General features: G+C 43.1%; 2 long non-coding RNA genes across 3 annotated transcripts in view; one reads left to right on the top strand and one right to left on the bottom strand.

Moving 5' to 3' along the window:
• Positions 1 to 19,053, bottom strand: part of LOC101946648 (uncharacterized) — a 224,374-nt gene that overhangs the window by 194,636 nt on the left and 10,685 nt on the right. The window lies entirely within an intron of this gene.
• Positions 13,813 to 14,819, top strand: LOC135981823 (uncharacterized). The gene is made up of 2 exons (XR_010599008.1): positions 13,813 to 13,982; positions 14,265 to 14,819. It is a non-coding gene; the product is annotated as an uncharacterized LOC135981823 (long non-coding RNA).

Below are 19,053 nucleotides of genomic sequence, written 5' to 3'. Positions count from 1 at the left end.
GGGAAGGAAGGGATAGTTTGGAGCTCCAAGGGGAATCAAGAGACTTCATGTACTAGGTGCATGAACAATCAGTCTACTGCAGTGGTTCCCAAACTGGGGTTCGTGAACCCCTGGGGGTTCGTGAAATGTTACAGGGGGTTCTCAGGAAAAAATTCCCTAATGGTGGACAGAGCTGTCCCTAGGGATCCCGGGCAGCACGGGGCGAGCAGCACGGAGCCCCTGGACTTCCAAGAGCTAAGCAGATCAAAGCAAGCATATCTATCAAACTTCAAGACTCCTTACAAGAAACAGAAAGGGAGGTGGATATTTTTTGCTGTTTTTAAAATTAAATAGGTAGCTAGTCTTGGTTTTAAAATTAGTATGAAGAACAAGTTTAAGCTTTGTTGTAATGTGCGTTGTTTGCCTGGACTGCTCAAGACCTTAATGCTTGTGTAGGAGGAATTCTTTGAGTTGGCTTCTTAAATACCTTCATGCTCTTTCACATCTGATACTCTTTGATGAAACATAGGAGCCTTGTCTTATAACAGGCTTATTCAAAGTGATACAAGCTATGAAAGTGAGATCTTGGAAGAATGTTGCCATTTTCATAATGTAATAAAAATACTGTAATGATAAATAATAATAATAGTGTGTAATAAGCAAGTTATACAAACAAATTTTATATTTCCAAGATCACTGCTTTTATAATTTATACTCAGGTAAAGGAGAAAATCCCTGGAAATATTCATTTTGAGGAGGGGGTTCGCGAGACTTGACATTTTAAAGAAAGGGGTTCACAGGTTGTTGAAGTTTGGGAACCACTGGTCTACTGTAAAGAGGGAACAGTGTAAACAAAGGAGGCCCAGCTGGCTACAAGGAGTAAGCCTCTCACTCAGCTTCTACCAGAGGGATTTTAATTCAGAAATGTCAGATGATTTTCCACTTTAAGGAAGCTGGGAGAGGCTGGAAGCACAGGGGCTGGAGCACCCACCGAAAAATAAATAAATAGTGGGTGCCCAGCAGCCACCTGCCAATCAGTTGTTCAGCAGCGGGGGGGAGGGGATGGAGTGGTGACAGGAAGAGGCGTAGTGAGGGTGGGGCACTCCGGGAGGGGGCGGGAACAGGTGGGGCAGGGCCTCAGGAGGGGGTGGAGCGGGGTGTGGCATTGGGGGAACAGGGCAGAGTGGGGGCAGGGCCTTGAGCGGAGCAAGGGTAGAGCACCCACCCGGAAAGAAGAAAGTTGGCATCTGTGATTGGAAGGGGTCCGGAGGAGAGAAGAATTTTACCTACATTGTTTTCTATGGCTTGAGAATGTTCCCACTGTGCAGATATCAGGCACCTACAGAAAACTGATCATCCAAGTGCAGTTTTCACCCTTTGAGCATTCTGATTCCAAGTTCACACTCACCCAACCTACAGGGAAGACCCCAGCCTAACTCCCACGGACAAACATTTGGCTCAACTCAGGTACAATGGGTTAGGGCAGGTTGGTGAAAGAGAAGAGAATTCATTCACAGCTACTACATCCTGAGACCTCTGCCGCAACCTAAGAAAATATCTTTGTTCAGGGTGGCACAAACAGCATGTGAAGCAAGTTCAGATCTCAATGGGAGATAATCATTCCCTCCAATTTATTAGGCTAATAAAACACATTGGTCCTTTCGGCAGTGACAACCCTCGAGCATGTTTACCTCCTTCCAGCAGGTTTTGAGAGCCTGTAACAAACAAATCTGAGTCCCATGAGGAAGAATTCCAAGCTAGCTGTGGTTCAAGCCCATCACTATAACATCCAGAAAAGGGAGGTACAACAGAGCCCAAACTAGGATACGACAACTCACGACACCAAGCAAAACAAAAGTTATCCACTTTGATTTTCTGCTCCTTTTTGCCACAAGTATTGCCCAAATCTATACAGAAATCCCATTTGAGGGATGAAACAACACGAGAAGGGGAGAAAATTATACCATCTCCGACCACGTGGTCTGTTGCTATTTTTCAGATAATTAACTAAATTCACTTCTTTACTGTGCAAATGGCAAGTGAGATTTTGACCCAGTTCCACAACTTCATGAACCCCCTAACATGCCAACTGTTCTCGCTCTTCCTGAATCAAAGCAAAAGCTGGACAAAACATTTCCATTCTAGATTTCGAAGTTAATGTCACTCCAGGAAGCTATTTTGGGGACTGGAAAAGCCTTTTTCCTGTTGAAGGACAGGACTGCAAATCCCCATAGCCTCAGCTATTAGCCATCCACCTCCACTACCAGACACCTTGAAGTAAAATGATGGAAACCAAGATCCCAAGCCTATATACACTTAGGCCTGGTCCACACTAACCCCCCACTTCGGACTAAGGTATGCAAATTCAACTACGTTAATAACGTAGCTGAATTCGAAGTACCTTAGTTCGAACTTACCGCAGGTCCAGACGCGGCAGGCAGGCTCCCCCGTCAATGCCGCGTACTCCTCTCGCCGAGCTGGAGTACCGGCGTCGACGGCGAGCACTTCCGGGATCAATTTATCGCGTCTAGACAAGACGCGATCAATCGATCCCAGAAGATCGATTGCTTACCGCCGGACCCGGAGGTAAGTGTAGACCTACCCTTACAGTATGTCTACACTGCAGCTGTAAGGTGTGATTTCCAACTCAGGTAGACATACAAACGCTAGCTCTGCTCAAGCCGGCACACTAAAAAGAGCAGCATGGCTGTAGCAGCACAGATGGCAAGCTGAGCTAGCCACCCCAAATACATATCCGGTGGTCAGGCAGGACTGTACTTGGCAGCTAGCCCAGGCCACCACCATGGCCAGACTGCTATTTTTACCATGCCCTTAGCTCAAACGGAGCTAGCGCATGACATGTACATCTATCCACATTGAGAACTGCACCTCCAGTGCAGGGTAGATATACCTAGTGCCAGGGTAGTGCTTGCTAATACCAGCAGTCCCACTGTCCCCATGACCGATACAGTTAACCACGACACCTACTGGTGTTTTCTGAAGAGGGCTTCAAGTCTCAGAAGAAAGGTTTTCTAAATGTATACCGCCTCCCCCCCCCGGATTTAAGCATCTCCCTTGTACACATGCTAATAACACTGCAGATTAATTTAGAAAAACTGTTTTCTCTCCTGCCATTCCAGAGAAAACTATATTGATATGAGAAGTAGTGAAAGATGAATACAGAGGGATGAATACAGAGGGATCAAACACTAACTCCATAAGGATTAGGAGGGGAGAAGGATAGCTTCTCTCTCCTTTCACCATTTCAGGGCTATTTATGAGCATGAATTAAGGTTTACTTGAGTCTAGACAGGCATCTCTTCATTAATTATGAATGTTGTAATTTCCCTAAATAATACAGAAAAAAATTGTTTAATCATTGAAAAGCCCCATCAATAATACATCCCCTCACCCATAAACTAACATCGCCATTGCTTTTCCTACTCAAGGATCATTTTAAGGAAAGGAGAGAGAAAACACTGCCAACTTTTTAATTTATGGGAGGTACTGAGAGACTACATTGATGAGGACTGGACAGACGGAGACCTAGAAATTACATTTCACGCTTCATTAGCTGCTACTGAAATCAACGTTCACGTTTTGTAATAGAAGTCATCCCCACATGCTCTCAAGAGGAAGGGAGATTTCTACAATATATGGATTCAGGCTGGTGTGGATGGAGTTTGACTTTAGGAGTAGGATTTATTTTTAATTTATTTTTAAGGTAATGGGGGGGAGGAGGGGGAACCAAGCCTAACCAGAGGCTTTTTCCTTAGCCTATATTTAAGAGAAAATCCATGCACAGAGCTTAAAAGTTAGGCCTGGTCTACACTAGAAAGTCATATCTCTAACTCTATCAGTATGATTCAAGTAGTGAAATGCCTCTATTACTACAGTTATACTGCTATAAAAGGTGTTTTAGACCAGAATAGCTTTTCACTTACAGGAAAGGGAACAACTATGCCAGTATAAGTCACCTTTTTACCAGTATAACTGTGTGTATATATATGGGATTGTAACAGTATAACCATATTGGCTTCAAAAAATTCCTCACACCCCTAACTGGCATAATTATATTGGTATAGCTTACAAGTTTACCAGCCCTTAGAGGATATTCAGCAAAAAAGTAAACCGATGCATCCAATCCTTTTATTGATCATTCTCCTATAAGCAATTAAGTGGAAAGCGAGCAAAGAGAGCACAAGAGGATTAAATGCAATACTGAAACATGAAGCTTACCCTTAGCTCACTAATCATGTACTAGACGTGGAAAGGAATGACAGGAGGTATGAGAATAAATTAAATATGGACTGATGGTATTGAAAACTACATGTCAGAATGCTCTGTGGCAGGCCAATCTTTATTATTTATTTGAGGTAGATGCTTTCCAAATACTTAAGCAGGAGGATGTTTACTCCAAGGAGGTCCCAATCTAAGGACCAGGGTCAGGGGACCGGGAATTACACAACAGGCAATTTATTTACAAGTCAGCTTGATTCATTACAGGCAGCACAGCAGAAATGGGATTTTAAGAGGGACTTAACATGCAGACAAGGTAGGAGGATACAGATAAGATCAGAGCTGCAGTTTTAGTGCTGGGAGCAGCATTAGAAAAATGATCTATTCAGCATTCTGTGCACTGGATTTGTCAGACAGCGAGATTGGTAAATGGCCTTAAAGATGCTTAAGACTCACCTCTGCAATGAAGCCTATAAAAAAATCACTCAATAAAGGCTAGGGTAGCAGGTGTGCTGTCACTTCTGCTCACTGAATAAATCAGGACTGCTTCTCTGCTTACCATTCTCCCACACACTGATTTGTTTTATCCACCTGTTGTCTTATCCTATGTACAGATCGCAAGCTCTCGCAGGTGGGGACTATCTTTGTATTATCTCCTACCACAACAGAGCCCTAATCCCCAATCAGATCCTACTGTAATAGAAGGAGTAAGTACAAATGACAAATTGTGTGGGATTTCTCTGAAGGGCTGCAGAGCCAACTTGGAGCAAGCTAGAATTGTCTAAGGAGTGTGGGGGAAGGAAGAGGGAGAAAGGTCACAATCCTAAATGCGACATTACATTTCCAAAAGGTGATCATATTTTCAAGTAGCACTTTCTCTACAAACAAGAAAAGAAATGGGCAGCAAAAAACTTGTATTGTCTGTGTTGGTTTTTTAAACTACTTTATTGGAAGCCCTTAAAAAAAAAAATGACCACTGGCCTGGAAGATTCAACTCCAAGCCCACAGAGAAAACTAAAGCCTGCAATGTTTCACTGCAAGGAAATCCAGCCCTCTGCATGAGCCAAATTTCTATCAGGACTTGGGGTGGGTTGGGACAAAAGGTTTGTGCCACCAAACTCCGTAAATTGTATTGTTTCAACATTTCTCCTTCCCTTTGGAGACTCTCTTACAATTCAATTCCAGAATCTTGTGCTATTTTAAGCAACTCCATGTTAAAAACAGGATTTCATGTTTGTTTGGCATGCCTATAAAAACTTTTCCACTGGAACAAAGATTTAAAACTGTGACTCAAAATGACTTCACAATGGGGGGTTGATTATCTTGAGGACCAGAATATCCTCTTATTAGATACATGTTCATTTTTCTTTCCTGTACTTCATGAGGTGGTATAAATCTGACAATTCATTAGTGGCATGCAGACAATCAGGGATAACTCATTTAGAAAAAAAAATTCTGTTGCTTGCTTGGAGCACAATAAAAAGAAATAGCAAAGGATTTCAGTGAAACAAACCAAATTAAGGGGATCTTCTTTATTATTTTTCTATCATCATAGTGCCTGAGGTCCCTTTTGAGGAATTACAGTTCTATCATGCTAGACGCTGTCCAAAACACATAGCGAGACATCCCCTTCCTGAAAGGATTAAGAGTCTCAAATACTGTCTCCATGAGAAAATCGGAACTTAGTTAAAATTGGCACAATCCCTTTGTAAAACACTCTTATTTTGGATTAAGAGTGCTTTATGTTGATTTAGTTTAAGGCAATTCCTTACACATTTCAAAATCGATTTAATTATATTGGTACAATTTTCTCTGGTAGGCAAGACAGACAAACAATGGGAAAGAAAACAAGACGACAGAAGTGAAGTGGCACGCCCAAGGTCACTCAGGGGGTCGGTGGCACAGGCAGGAATAGAAACCAGGTCTCCTGAGTCCCACTTTAGTACCCCATCCACTGGGCAACACCGCCCTCTTTAAAGAATATGTTTAATGTTTTCTAAATAAAAAGAGTATTCAAATAACTAGGTGCTATTAAACCCAACCCTAGTGCTAAGCTTCTGCCAGCACCCACTAACATCCCCATGTGAGGCCTCATCTACACTAGGGTACTCAATCGTTTCTGCTCTAATCAGTGCAAAACAATCAAGTGGTGCACAAATGATCAGGTGCATCTCCACTAGCCATCTTCAGTCACTGAAAGGTTTGTCCTTGCATCCACACTAGAGCTGCCTTACAGATTCAGGTGGGATGGCTCTCAAATGTACAGCTGGTTCAGTCCCATTCATGGTGACACCACGACCACCCTTTTCTTAGCACTCTCTGCAGAGGGCAAGACCCCAGCAGCCATGAACACCGAAGTGTCCTCTCGTCTGCAGTGCTGGTCCCAGGAGGTTACGGCTGATGTGCAGGGGTACGGCAGCTTGCACTGCCACGGCCTCAAGTTGTACCTGGCTCACGGAGAGGGCTTCAGCCCCAAGGAGGAACTTAATTTGGTTCAGCACCAGGGGCGCAGGAACAGGCCAAGGGCCAGTCTGCTACTGCACAAACTCAACACGTAAACACAGGCCTCCCAACTTAATAAAAAACTCTTTCCTACCATTCTGCCTGCTGCCTCGCTTGTTGCTAATGAAACACTGCAGGAATCCCTGGTTGAAGTTCCGTGGCCTGTGGTGTACAGGAGGTTAGATGAAATGAGCACAGTGCAGCCTTAAGCTATCATTCTGCGCACTCATTTCACACAGAAGTCACTGGTGTCTGAGAGCCTGTCACTCTCAACCTGGGCTGGAGCGGAGTTGGGAGCCCCTCAAAGCAAAAGGCTGTGAAGGTTCTATTCTCCCATTACCAATCCCTGAGCTATCAGCATCCTCGCCATGTTTATTCTCCTAATTAGGGGACAGCCTGCACACCGACCTAGTTCAAAGGGAGCAAATTTTGAGCAAAGTGGATGCTGAGCTCTTGCATGCAGGTCCTCTGGCTGCTCTTGGGTCAGTGGCCAATACTAGAAAGCGCAGAAGTGACTGCTAGGGGCAAAATGTGATTTTAAACCAATCACTGGTTCCTGCACCAAGTTTTAAACAGACACCTCGGAGGGACATTAGCTGACTGCCTCTCTGAAGGCAGCGGCAACGTACATTTCTGTTGCTATATCAAAACACATCTCTCAACTGATGCACTATGCAATAAGTATTCTGCTAATCACAGGGTGCTCTGTGCTTCTCGACCTGAATTATTATTATTATACTTGGCTTAGCTGCAAAGGAATCTCCCTTCCAAGCACAGTGTGCTAGGCAAGAGATGAAAAAACCCAAATCCTTTACTGGTTGTGGCATAAGCCAGTGAATGGCATTCTAGCGTGTAATTACTTTTAACAGGAAAAAAAAAATCTCTTGCTAGGTTTTCCATTTTATGCTAGAACAAAATCACCACAAAAAGAAAAAAGCTGAACACGGCAACATAAGGCATACCATGCCCTTCTTTCAACTCACCCGCTGAGAGTTATATTTATCACTCAACTGTAATGTAAAAACAAATTTAACTGAAGAAAACTATTTTGCTGCTTAAAAGGGACACTCTCTTAGTTCAGGCCACACATTTAGATATTGCAAAAATAAAGACAATTAAAAAAAAAAAAAAAAAAAAGCTCAAAGTTTGAGTGTTTAGGAACGGTAGACTGGCAGATCTCAATCTCCACAGCTGGCAGATGGGCTTCAGGCCAAAAGCCAACCTCTGACTGAGGTGGACCACAAGAAAATGACTCTATGAACAGGTTATTCTTTAACTATTGACTTCAGGGTTTCCTGCATCTTCCCCTGAAGCATCCAGTTCTGGCCACTGTCAAAGATAGGATACTAGACAAGACGGACCACGGGTGTGATCCAGTCTGACAATTCTTATGGTGACTGATCAGTTTGTAATGACAGAGGAGGAGATAGACCTGGGTGTATTGGTTGATCACAGTATGACTATAAGCTGCCAATGTGATATGGCCGTGAAAAAAGGCTAATGCAGTCCTAGCAGGCATCAGGCGAGGTATTTCCAGTAGAGATAGGAAAGTGTTAATACCACTGTACAAGGCACTGGTGAGACCCCATCTGGAATACTGTGTGCAATTCTGGTCTCCCGTGTTTAACGAAGATGAATTCAAACTGGAACAGGTGCAGAGACGAGCTTCTAGGATGATCCGAGGAATAAAAAGAGAAGAGACTCAGAGAGCTCGGCTTGTTTAGCCTAACCAAAAGAAGGCTGAGGGGAGATATGATTACTCTCTATAAATACATCAGATGGATAAATACCAGGGAGGGAGAGGAGTTATTTAAGCTAAGTGGCAATGTAGACACAAGAACAAATGGAAATAAACTAGCCATGAACAAGTTTAGGCTTGAAATTAGGTGGAGGGTTCTAACCATCAGAGGAGTGAAGTTCTGGAATAGCCTTCCAAGGGGAGCAGTGGGGGCAAAACACCTAACTTGTTTAAAGACTGAGCTTGCTAAGTTTATGAGGAAACTGCCTGCAATGGCATGTAGCCGATCTGCACATATCTCCAATGGCTGGTGATGGGACACTAGTTGGGGAGGGCTCTGAGTTACTACAGAGAATTCTTTCCCAGATGTCTGGCTTGGTGGATTTCACCCACATGCACAGGGTCTAACTGATCACCATATTTGGGGTCAGGAAAGAATTCCGCCCCTCCCCCCGGGTCAGATTAGTAAAGACCCTGGGGCATAGTACACAGGTCACTTGCAAGTTTAAACTAATGTAAATGGTGAATTCTCTGTAACATGAAGTCTTTAAATCATGATTTGAGGATTGCAGTAACTCAGCCAGAGGTTATGGGTCTAGTACAGGAGTGGGTGAGTAAGGGTCCGTGGCCTGCAATGTGCAGGAGATCAGACTAGATGATCATGATGGTCCCTTCTGACCTTAAAGTCTATGAGTCTATGTTCCTAAACCCACAGAGCAGGAACAGTAGCAGCGCAAGCTTTCCTAGCTGGAACAATCACCTCCGCAGGCTAGTGATCAATCTGCATTAGCAGAGCCAGTTTTTAAACACAATTCCTCCTAACACACAGTTTGCCCGACCAGCACAGGAATCATCATTTTAAAGTCATGCTTGGAAACCATGATGCGCCACATTGGGCCATAAAGCAATAATCAAAGCTCCCTACAAATTTCAGTGTAAAGGTCATTTAAAAAAAAAAAAAAAAAAAAAAAAAAAAAGAGACAATGGCACAATATAACTCTGCATTCCAGTTTCTAATGTCTACAGACAGCATTACCATGTGCTGTTCTCTGCCCAGTTCCTGTTAGAAAAGTAAGCCCATTATTACTCCAAATGAAGTCAGTGACTAAACTCCCACTGACGGAACAGAATCAGCCCCATACGTCTTTAAAACAGAAAACCCCCATAGCAATTGGCACTAACAGCTAATGACAGATGAACAACCCTGGAGAACAAAATATCCCTTTCACCACTGGAGTGGTGAGGGTATCCCAGAACACTGCCTGGAAAGTGGCCCATGTGAGGAATGCTTGTAACGCTCAGAAACAGAATAGTGGGTGAAAAGTACATTGGATGCTTACATTCATAGGTGCTGCCGTATCCCCGGGCTTGAAGTGGTTTCCATTATACACAGGGTTTACGCTTCGGTTCAGTGGTTCTCAGCACCCCCCTATACAAATTGTTTCCAGCAACCCTAACATTTAATTTCCCTGCAAGGAATTTCACATATTCCTAGTAGCACAGGGAAGTGTTTTACCTTGATGGTATCTCTTTAAATAGTGACCAGAATACACCAGCCAAGAAGAAATTACTATCCAAAATGAAAATTCACACTGTGCGGATGCATCTGCATTTGTTCAGAGCTCAACTTAAATGACCTCTGAGCTCCATGGTCTGAGGCAGCAGCGCTGGGACTTGCACACGGCAAACATTCTGGAAACAGCTGCCTAGTCTGTGCACAGGGGCCTGGAATGAGTAACTTTCCCAACATGGAAACAGTTGCACTGGGGGTTCTTGGAAAAAGATTGCTCAGACGAAGTTGTTCAACAGGCTCACTCGCTCTCCCGAGCCTGACACAGCCAGGAACAGACGGGGAGAGCAGTGCCAGAACTAACATTATCTATTTGCAGTACCCAGGGCTCATTCTTACAGGTATTGCGATTGCTCAAATGGTTCTGACTGTTATTAAAACACAAAGGAACCGGTTTACTTACCAAATAAACAAGCGTGAAAAATTCCCCTCTGGAATCACTTGCTAAGCGCAGTCGAAATCCACGCCATGCTGGAAGGATTGTGCTCTGCTCAGTCTCACGTGGGCAGCAATGCCACAGCCAAACCCCTTTGGAAATGAGAATCAGCTACAAAACTGAGCCAGAAGACACAGGCTTTCACCAAGCTGCGCTGCCATCAAAGCCAGCCGCAGAAAAGCTGATGGCCGGGACCCTGTGCTGCAGGAACATACCCTTGGAGCGCAGGCTACAGGAAAAGCCACCTGTGAGTAGAGGAGGAGGTTTCTGCAATAAGGTCCTACCCATTTACTAGAGCTCATGGCTTGTGGCACAAACACTAGGCTGTTAACCCTGGCCTCCTAGACCACATTTCAATTCTGATAATCTGAACTTGCAAAACCCACTCAACCAGGGTGAGCTCTAATTTGCAGCAGGTGAATGGGACCATGGAGCAGAGAGTGTTCACATTGGGAGGGTTGCACTGATTCAACTAAATTCCCCTCCCCCGCCCCAAAACTTGTGTAGTTAAATCAATGCAAAAACTGTGCGCAGACCAGCCTGAAGACTAAGGCCTAATAGGCACGAGAGAAAGTTTTCACGCCCTGATGAAAATTACATTCTGCCTCCATAAATTCTCCCTGCTGTAGTTTAAACAGGTTCCAACATTACTTAATTTCCTCTACTAGAGACTTGTGCAGCAACGCTGTTCCCTGTTAAACTACCACCACGTTCCACCCCAGAGAAGGCTGCATGTCAGTTAAGTAATCCCTGCGCTTTGTGTATCAGTTTATAAAATGAACTGGGGCCTGCTGGCATGAACAGGTGCTGAATCAGTGTAGGATTACTGGGCACAAGGACCTTCCGGACTTTATGATGATGCATGGAGAAGGAAGATACATAATAAGGAAGGAGGAATAGGAGAGACCAGGGGAAAATAGCACTCATTTGTTTCCTCCCTTTGTCATAGTGCAAAGACTGGCTTTTTAGTTTAAAGAAAAAAGTTAGGAAGGATGGCTTTGTGGTTAAGGTGCTAGCCTGGGACACAAGAGACCCTGAGTTCAGTTCGCAGCTTTGCCAGAGGCTTCCTATGTAACTCTGGGCAAGTTGCTTAGTCTCTCTGTACCTCGGTTCCCCCGCCCCCGCAAAACAGAGGTGATAATTCTCCTCTCCGTCTACTCTCTGGAGAGATCTGGTCAGGGACCGTCTATTATAACAGCTCCTAGCACAATGCAGCCACAATTTCAGTTGGCTCTGTGGTGTTATTATAGTACAAATAATACTAAAAGATACCAAAAAGGATTGTGCAGGGCCCTTTAAGTGTGAGTGCTGTGAGCCTAGGCCTCTGAGGGGTTGGCTTTTAACAGTGGGGAACCCCAGTAAATGTTGTACGCAGGAGGGATTTGGGGGGGGGGGGCATGTGACTGAATGCGCTTAGCAAAGGAAGGGGCCTATGGCTTGGTGAGAGAAGTGGAATGGAGATATGACCAAGGGCTGGTCTCGCCACAGTAGCAGGCCTGGAAAACAGTCATCCAGGCTGGTGGAACAGAGCCAGTAAAGGCCTGGGTCAGCCAAAGGGACAGGATGGAGAGATATTGCCAGCAAGACACAGCATGGACTAGGGGTGTAAATATCGTTTTTAAAAGTACCCGTTTAAACTATTCAAATTATACCAGTTAACCGTTTAATCGTTAACAAGTTCACAATCTACCCCTGGCTTGGGGGAGGGGAGGCACCCTGCTGTCGCTCCTCGGAGGTGGAGTACAGTGGGCTGGGGGATTGTTTGCATGTGCATGGCTGGTGGAGCTGCACATCTTGCTCTGATTCCCCCCCCCCCCCGCTCTCCCAGTTATTAGGGGTGTGTGCCAGGCTGCCCCCAGCGGGGCCCCAAGCTGTGAGAGCGCTGCAAGCTCCAGCACCCCCCCACCCCCCCAAGTACTGTTGCGGCGTTTTTAAATGCGCACATTAGGTATTACTATATCGCAAAACTATTTTTACCGATCTGTTTTAAACGTTAACTACAACATATTAATGGTAAGACGAATACTTATCGGTTAACCGGTTAATCTTTTCCATCCCTAGCGTGGACAGGATAGTGCGGCGGGATGCAGAAGGGACCTGGCACTCATTCTTGAGTTCAGGCTGGGATTTCCAGCAAGGTGGGAGCAAGTCCTCCTCTCCTGGCCCTACACAAATGCAGAAGAGGAACTACTGCCTTGTAAGGGTGGAGATAGTGTGCGGCTCTGTGAGGACTTAGCCAGAGGGCTATGCTGTCTTTGTGATCCAGGGAGACTGTTATTGATAATAATACTAAGAATTATTATTGTTACCATAGTAGCTAGGACCCCAATGTGCTAGGTACTGTACGAACACAGAACCCTGCCCCCACAGAGCTTACAATCTCAACGTAAGACAAGAAACAACAGATGGCTAAAGACAGCTAGGGGAGTGCAAAGCAACAAGGCAGGTTGACCAGAGGGTGGAAACTGAGGAAGATGCCTGGAGACTGGAAGCCAAGGGAAGTAAGACCACCTTGCCACAGATGACAGAGGATCAGCCCACAGCTGGTCACCCAGGGTGAATAAAGATCAATTTTTTTTTAAATCAAAAAAATAGGTTTTTTCCTCAAAAAGCATTTTATCAAAAAAAATCCAATCTAAAGTTAGTGTTAGATAAGATACATTATAGCTCAAAGATATCTCATCATGGAATCGGGATTATAAATTCTAATTCTACAGTATGAGACAATATATTCATGTAATGTTTAAGAAAAGTTTTGTAAATGAGTTCCTATAGTTCATGGATTAGGGACCCAATTTTATGGGGTTCCAGGGGCTTCTGTATAGATTATTTAGGTTAATCTTTCTATTTACCCAATGGGACTCAGTGCTCAGTCTAGAAGATACCATCAGAGATGCTTAGTTTTGCAGTTTTCAAACTGTGGATTTGTGTCTCCAGAGACAACATGCTTGTTAACAGCAAAAATGATTTTAAATAAATAAATAAATTATATATAGAGGTGAGAAATAGACCTTAACCCTATTGTCCCTCTGCAAATTGGTGTACACAGAGTCAATCCCTTATCTCTCTCTAAAAGTGCAGTTTCAAAAAGTTCAATGAATAGAAGATTGTTGGGGGCAGAATAGATCTGGACAAGGAGAAGTCTGGAGATAAATGTGAGAAGGGAGGTACAGGCAATAAAAACAAAAGTGAAACTGTTTGAGCAGCATGTTCGAGAACTCTTGAGGTCTTTCTGAATGTAGCCTTCATTGATTTGAGAGCTATCATACCATTCTCTCACTAGAAGAGAAAACCTATAACGGCAGCAGGCCATAAAAGAGACCCACTTTGGGAATATTTTAATGAAGTTTCTCTACCTGTCGGTAAGACAGGCATACGTGCAAAATGCAAACAGTGCAACAAATAAATGCAAGGCCTGGTTGCCCGAATGAAACAACATCATGAGAAGTGTTCCTTCTCAGGAGGAAGCTGCATTGAAGATGATGAAAAGAACATGTCTGAACATGCAGGATCTTCAGGTTGGTAAACTTTTTTATTTCATGCTTCTTTCTAAGGACTGCCTGTCTTCCTTCTGGACTATTCTTGAATTCTCATGTTTAAGCAAAAAATATAGTTGTTACTCTATGGTACTATCATTTTAGATGCAGTTGTGATAAAAAATAAATAGCTGACATAGGCAGATCTTCCTTTTACAATTTCACCTTTAAAGTAGTACTGAGTGTCCGTGAATGCAACGAGTAATACTAAATGATCAGTATGGTAATAATAATTAAATAACTGCATTGACTTATTTTGTTTAGAAGAATCCATCCTTAACATACAGGATTCTGAAGACTATCCACCTTCAAGATCACCATAATTTTGCATAGTGTCAGAGTTATCTGCCACTGATAGTGTTTCAGTCACATCACCACAGTATATCACCTGTAGCAAAAAGAAAAAAAATAATCTGTCATCCAGAAACAACCATAAATAAGTTTGTGATAAGAACCAGCAGATTACAAAAAGAGATAATTGATGAAAAAATTGCCCGGTTTGCTTATGCAACAAACTCTCCTTTCCGTATGATTGAGAACCCGCACATTAACATGGTTCAGTCATTAAGACCAGGATACAGTCCACCCAACAGAGCAGATGTCACAGGCAAATTGCTGAATAAAGTGTACGAAAGAAAAATTGAGCACTGTGCAAAAGGTCTAGAGGGTGAAATTGTTAACCTGAGTCTTGATGGGTGGAGCAATGTCCACAATGATCCTGTTGTATGTGCTTGTGTGACAACAGAAGGAGGGAATGTCTTCCTAACAGAAAGAACTGATACATCAGGAAATGCACACACAGCAGAATACTTACAAGAAGTAGTAGTAAAAGATATAACAAACTATGAAAAAATGCAAATGTCTAGTACGCAGCTTGGTCACAGACAATGCTGCAGACGTATCCAAGATGAGAAGAAATTATTTAGAAGAGAGTCCCAAGCTAATAACATACGGTTGCAGTGCTCATTTGATGCACCTCCTAGCCAAAGACTTCAGTGTTCCACAAATAAAGGCTAATGTTGTTGAAATTGCAAAATACTTCCGTAATAAATCTCTTTGCAACAGCTACTCTGAAAAAAAGTGTGAGGAACCAAGCTAACTCTCACACAAGACGTCCAATGGCACTCAGTAGTGGACTGTTTTGAACACTATATCAAGAACTGGCCTAATCTGATGACAGTTTGTGAACAAACTCGTGAAAAAATAGATGGCACTGTCACAGACAAAGTTCTCAACATTGGGCTTAAGAGAAATGTTGAACACATGCTGAGTACCCTGAAGCCTATTTCTGTAGCCTTGAACAAACTGCAGGGAAATAGCTGTTTTATTGCTGACGCTGTTGACATTTGGAAGGAACTGAGTGAGATCTTAAAAAGAGAAATATGCAATGACAAAGTTAAATTACAAGCATTAAAAAAACAAATGGGACAAGCACTATCTCCAGCTCATTTTCTTGCAAATATTCTCAATACTCAGTACCAGGGTCAAACCTTAACTGCTGAAGAAGAGGAGTTGGCTATGACATGGACATCCAGCAATCATCTCTTCATAATGCCAACTATAATGAACTTCAGAGCTAAGGGTGAACCACTCAAGAAATATATGTTTGCTGATGATGTTTTAAAGAAAGTCACACCAGTGAACTGGTGGAAGTCACTTAAGCACTTGGATTCAGAGACTGCTGAAGTGATAATCTCACTTTTAACAGCTTCTTCTGCCGGTGTAGAAAGAATATTTTCTTCCTTTGGACTAATTCATTCTAAACTGAAAAACTGTTTGGGACCTGAAAAAGCAGGAAAATTTGTTTTTCTTTTCCAGATTATGAACAAACAGGAAAATTAAGATGAAGACAGCTGAGTTAGCTGCAGAAGCCAATATTTTAAGTTTCTCATGTTGACCTAGCTGACATAGTCAATTTAATTTGTTTTGTTTTTAATATTTCATTTAACTATTTTAGTTAAAAACAATTTTAACAAAAACAAGCCTGATTTAAAAAAAAAACTTGAATGTTTATAAGAAAATTCAAAAATTCATATGCTTGTTTTGTTAAAACATTATGTTTGCTGTTGAAGAAAAAAATCCAGAATACATAACGTTGTTGTTTTAGTTAAATAAAACAATTTAAATGTCTGTCTGGTGATGTTCTCCTCCTAATACAGCATGGCAAGAAAATCCTCCAAATATTAATGATTAAACCTGTTGAATTGGAGATAGTTCACCTCCCAATGACTTCAGAAATATCTGCCTCAATTACCTTTGGTAAATGAAATAACCAAGCAATCATTTATCTTCTGATATAGCTGAACAACTAATCTGAGGTTTTCAAACTAAAACACTTTAAAAATGTATAGTGCGTACCTTCTAAAAATGAAACCTGCATCTATCTCTGAGTTGTGAAGAATATGTATTAAGGTTATAACAACTAACAAGAATGCACTTTTATGTAGAAATCCATAATTCAATCGAGTCTTCCTGACTAGTGATTGAAATCATGATTGAAATCAATTTGATTTCAATCAAGTCCACCCTGTGGGTCACCTCTTAAAACCTGGCTTCAAAGGGAAGGGGGTGATCTGCCCAACACAGACACAAGACCCACAAATTCCCTATTCTCAGCTTTCCCGCTTTAATGGGATGGCATAAAGATTTGTTTCTGAAATAACGAAAAATAAGCAGTAATCCACATCAGAACTACCACACACATGCAGGCACCCCAAACAACCCTTAACTAGCCAGGCTGTTATCTTCACCACAGTCTTGACTTCAGTTTTATTTTTATTTTTATAGCATATCTTTCTACTTAACACCCAGACCAGCTAGACCAGGGGTGGCTAACCTGAGCCTGAAAAGGAGCCAAAATTTACCAATGTACATTGCTAAAGAGCCACAGTAATACATCAGCAGCCCCCAATCAGCTCCACCTCCCCCCCACTGCTCAGTGCCCCCCCTCCCTCCTTCCCTCCCCGCACCTCCCGATCAGCTGTTTCGTGGCATGCAGGAGGTTCTGGGGGAGGAGGGAAGGAGCAAGGGCATGGCAGGTTCAGGGGAGGGGGCAGGGCCTGTGGCAGAGCCAGGGTCTGAGCAGTGAGCACCCCCGGGCACATTGGAAAGTTGACGCCTCTAGCTCCAGCCCCGGAGTTGGTGCCTATACAAGGAGCCGCATATTAACTTCTGAAGAATCGCATGTGGCTCCCAAGCCACAGGTTGGCCACCCCTGAGCTAGATACTGAAGAATACGACATGAATTGTTACACATTTGGATCCACTGGCTTGTCCCCGGGGAGGATAAAAGATATAAAATGTTTATAACCGTAGAATAGATACGGCAAGTTAAGCTTTTAACATATTAGCTGGTTGAGATGAGCTCACCTAAACCAGCTAATGTGTTAGGATCCAACCTGCCTTAGCTAACATGTTTTTAAAGTACACCTCTTACCCTAGTCGAGACAAGAGCTATATGGCCCCTAACTTCAATGGCACAGCTCCCATTGACTTCAATGGCACCAGACCCAACCCCTCAGGCTGAGATTTTCACAAGTGACTACCGACTTTGGGTGCTCAACTGGAGATACCCTAAAGGGACCCGGTTTTCCGAGCACAGGGGCTCAGCACTTTCTGAAAATCAGTTCCCCTTTCAGGGGTCTCAAAATAAGGAACCCCAAGAGCACGCATCATTTTTGAAAATCTTGGCCTGTAAGTCCAGCGCAATGGAGGACAGGGTTTACGTTATTTGAGACTATTGTTGTTCAAAGGTTTAAAACCATTTGTATTTTAAAATAAAGACTTTCAACTCCTAATTCCCCAGGACAAGCAATTCATAAAGATAGTGTGTGGGTTGTGACTTTCCCTCCTCTTTCAACTAAAATTCTGGCATTTTTTGCCATGCCCAGCAAATAGCTGGTTATCGGTAAACTAGGGAGCAGTCCTGCTTCAGCAGAGAGGGGTCAGGAACGGTCTCGGTGTTGGCCTGCTCAGCCTCTCAAGTTCTTCAATAATAAAGCAGCTGCATGAGTTCAACCCTGAAGCATGTCAATTATTTATGGGCACCAGAATCCTCTAATATTCTATTTGAAGACGTTAGTGGTAAGAGGAGCTCGGCACAGGCTTTCATGCTTTGTCACACCTTAGAGATGCCTAAAATAGACCTAGTCTAGCCCTTGTGCCATGCATAATAATGGAGAGAGCATAGCCCTGGGAGACAGAAGTTCTGGATTCTAATCTTGTCTCTAATGCAATCTCGTATTAACCGTCTCTACTTTTTCTTAACATTCCTCCACCGTCGCAATAGTGGGAGCACAAGCGTAGTGGGGGCATGTCGCCCTGCATGTTGCCTAGAGTTGCTGTCTGAGCAGGGACAAGTAAAAATGCCAGCGCCTTGTCTACTCTAGGACTCCTAAAGTGGCTACCATCAGGGGAGCTGTAGCAGGGAGAATTTTAAAGACAGAGCTCAGCATAGATAAAGTCTGTGAGACCTTTGACAAGTTACATGGTAGGTCTGCACTTTACTCCCCTCCCCCTTCTGTAAAAACAGGGATAATATCTGCTTACCTCACAAGGTAGTGTTGGATATGAAGTGCTATCCTATGTATTATTATCCTGCTTCCAGATTCATCGGAGGAAATATTTATCCCAGGTAACTGAGGGCATTATGCAAAATAAAGTCCCCAAACACAAACCCTTAAGCTATTCAGGGTGGGATTTCCAAAGAAGACCAAGGGAGTTAGGCACCCAACTTACTGAAAATCCCAGCCTAAATCTACAGTACTATGCTCTGACATGCTAATGTATGATAGCCATTTTTTCAGCGTGGTTTATAACCTATGTTCAGCGTAAATAAGTTACCTTTAACAAATCAATAAGTTTTACTGAATAAATTTCTCTTTGTAAAGAAAAAGTATAAAAGCAAACTTACTTCTCAACCCCACCTCACCCAAAAAACTAATATTACCTTTATGGGGAGAGTTAGTACCTTGTGTTATGTAGGACACGAATCAAATCCAAACCTTTAGTATAAATCTAGAGGAAGTTCCACTTGAACAGAGGACAGGAACTG

This window comes from Chrysemys picta, chromosome 2, assembly GCF_011386835.1.
Source record: "Chrysemys picta bellii isolate R12L10 chromosome 2, ASM1138683v2, whole genome shotgun sequence".
NCBI lineage: Eukaryota > Metazoa > Chordata > Testudines > Emydidae > Chrysemys > Chrysemys picta.
Note: the sequence above shows the minus strand (reverse complement) of the source record. Positions and strands in the feature narration are given on the sequence as shown.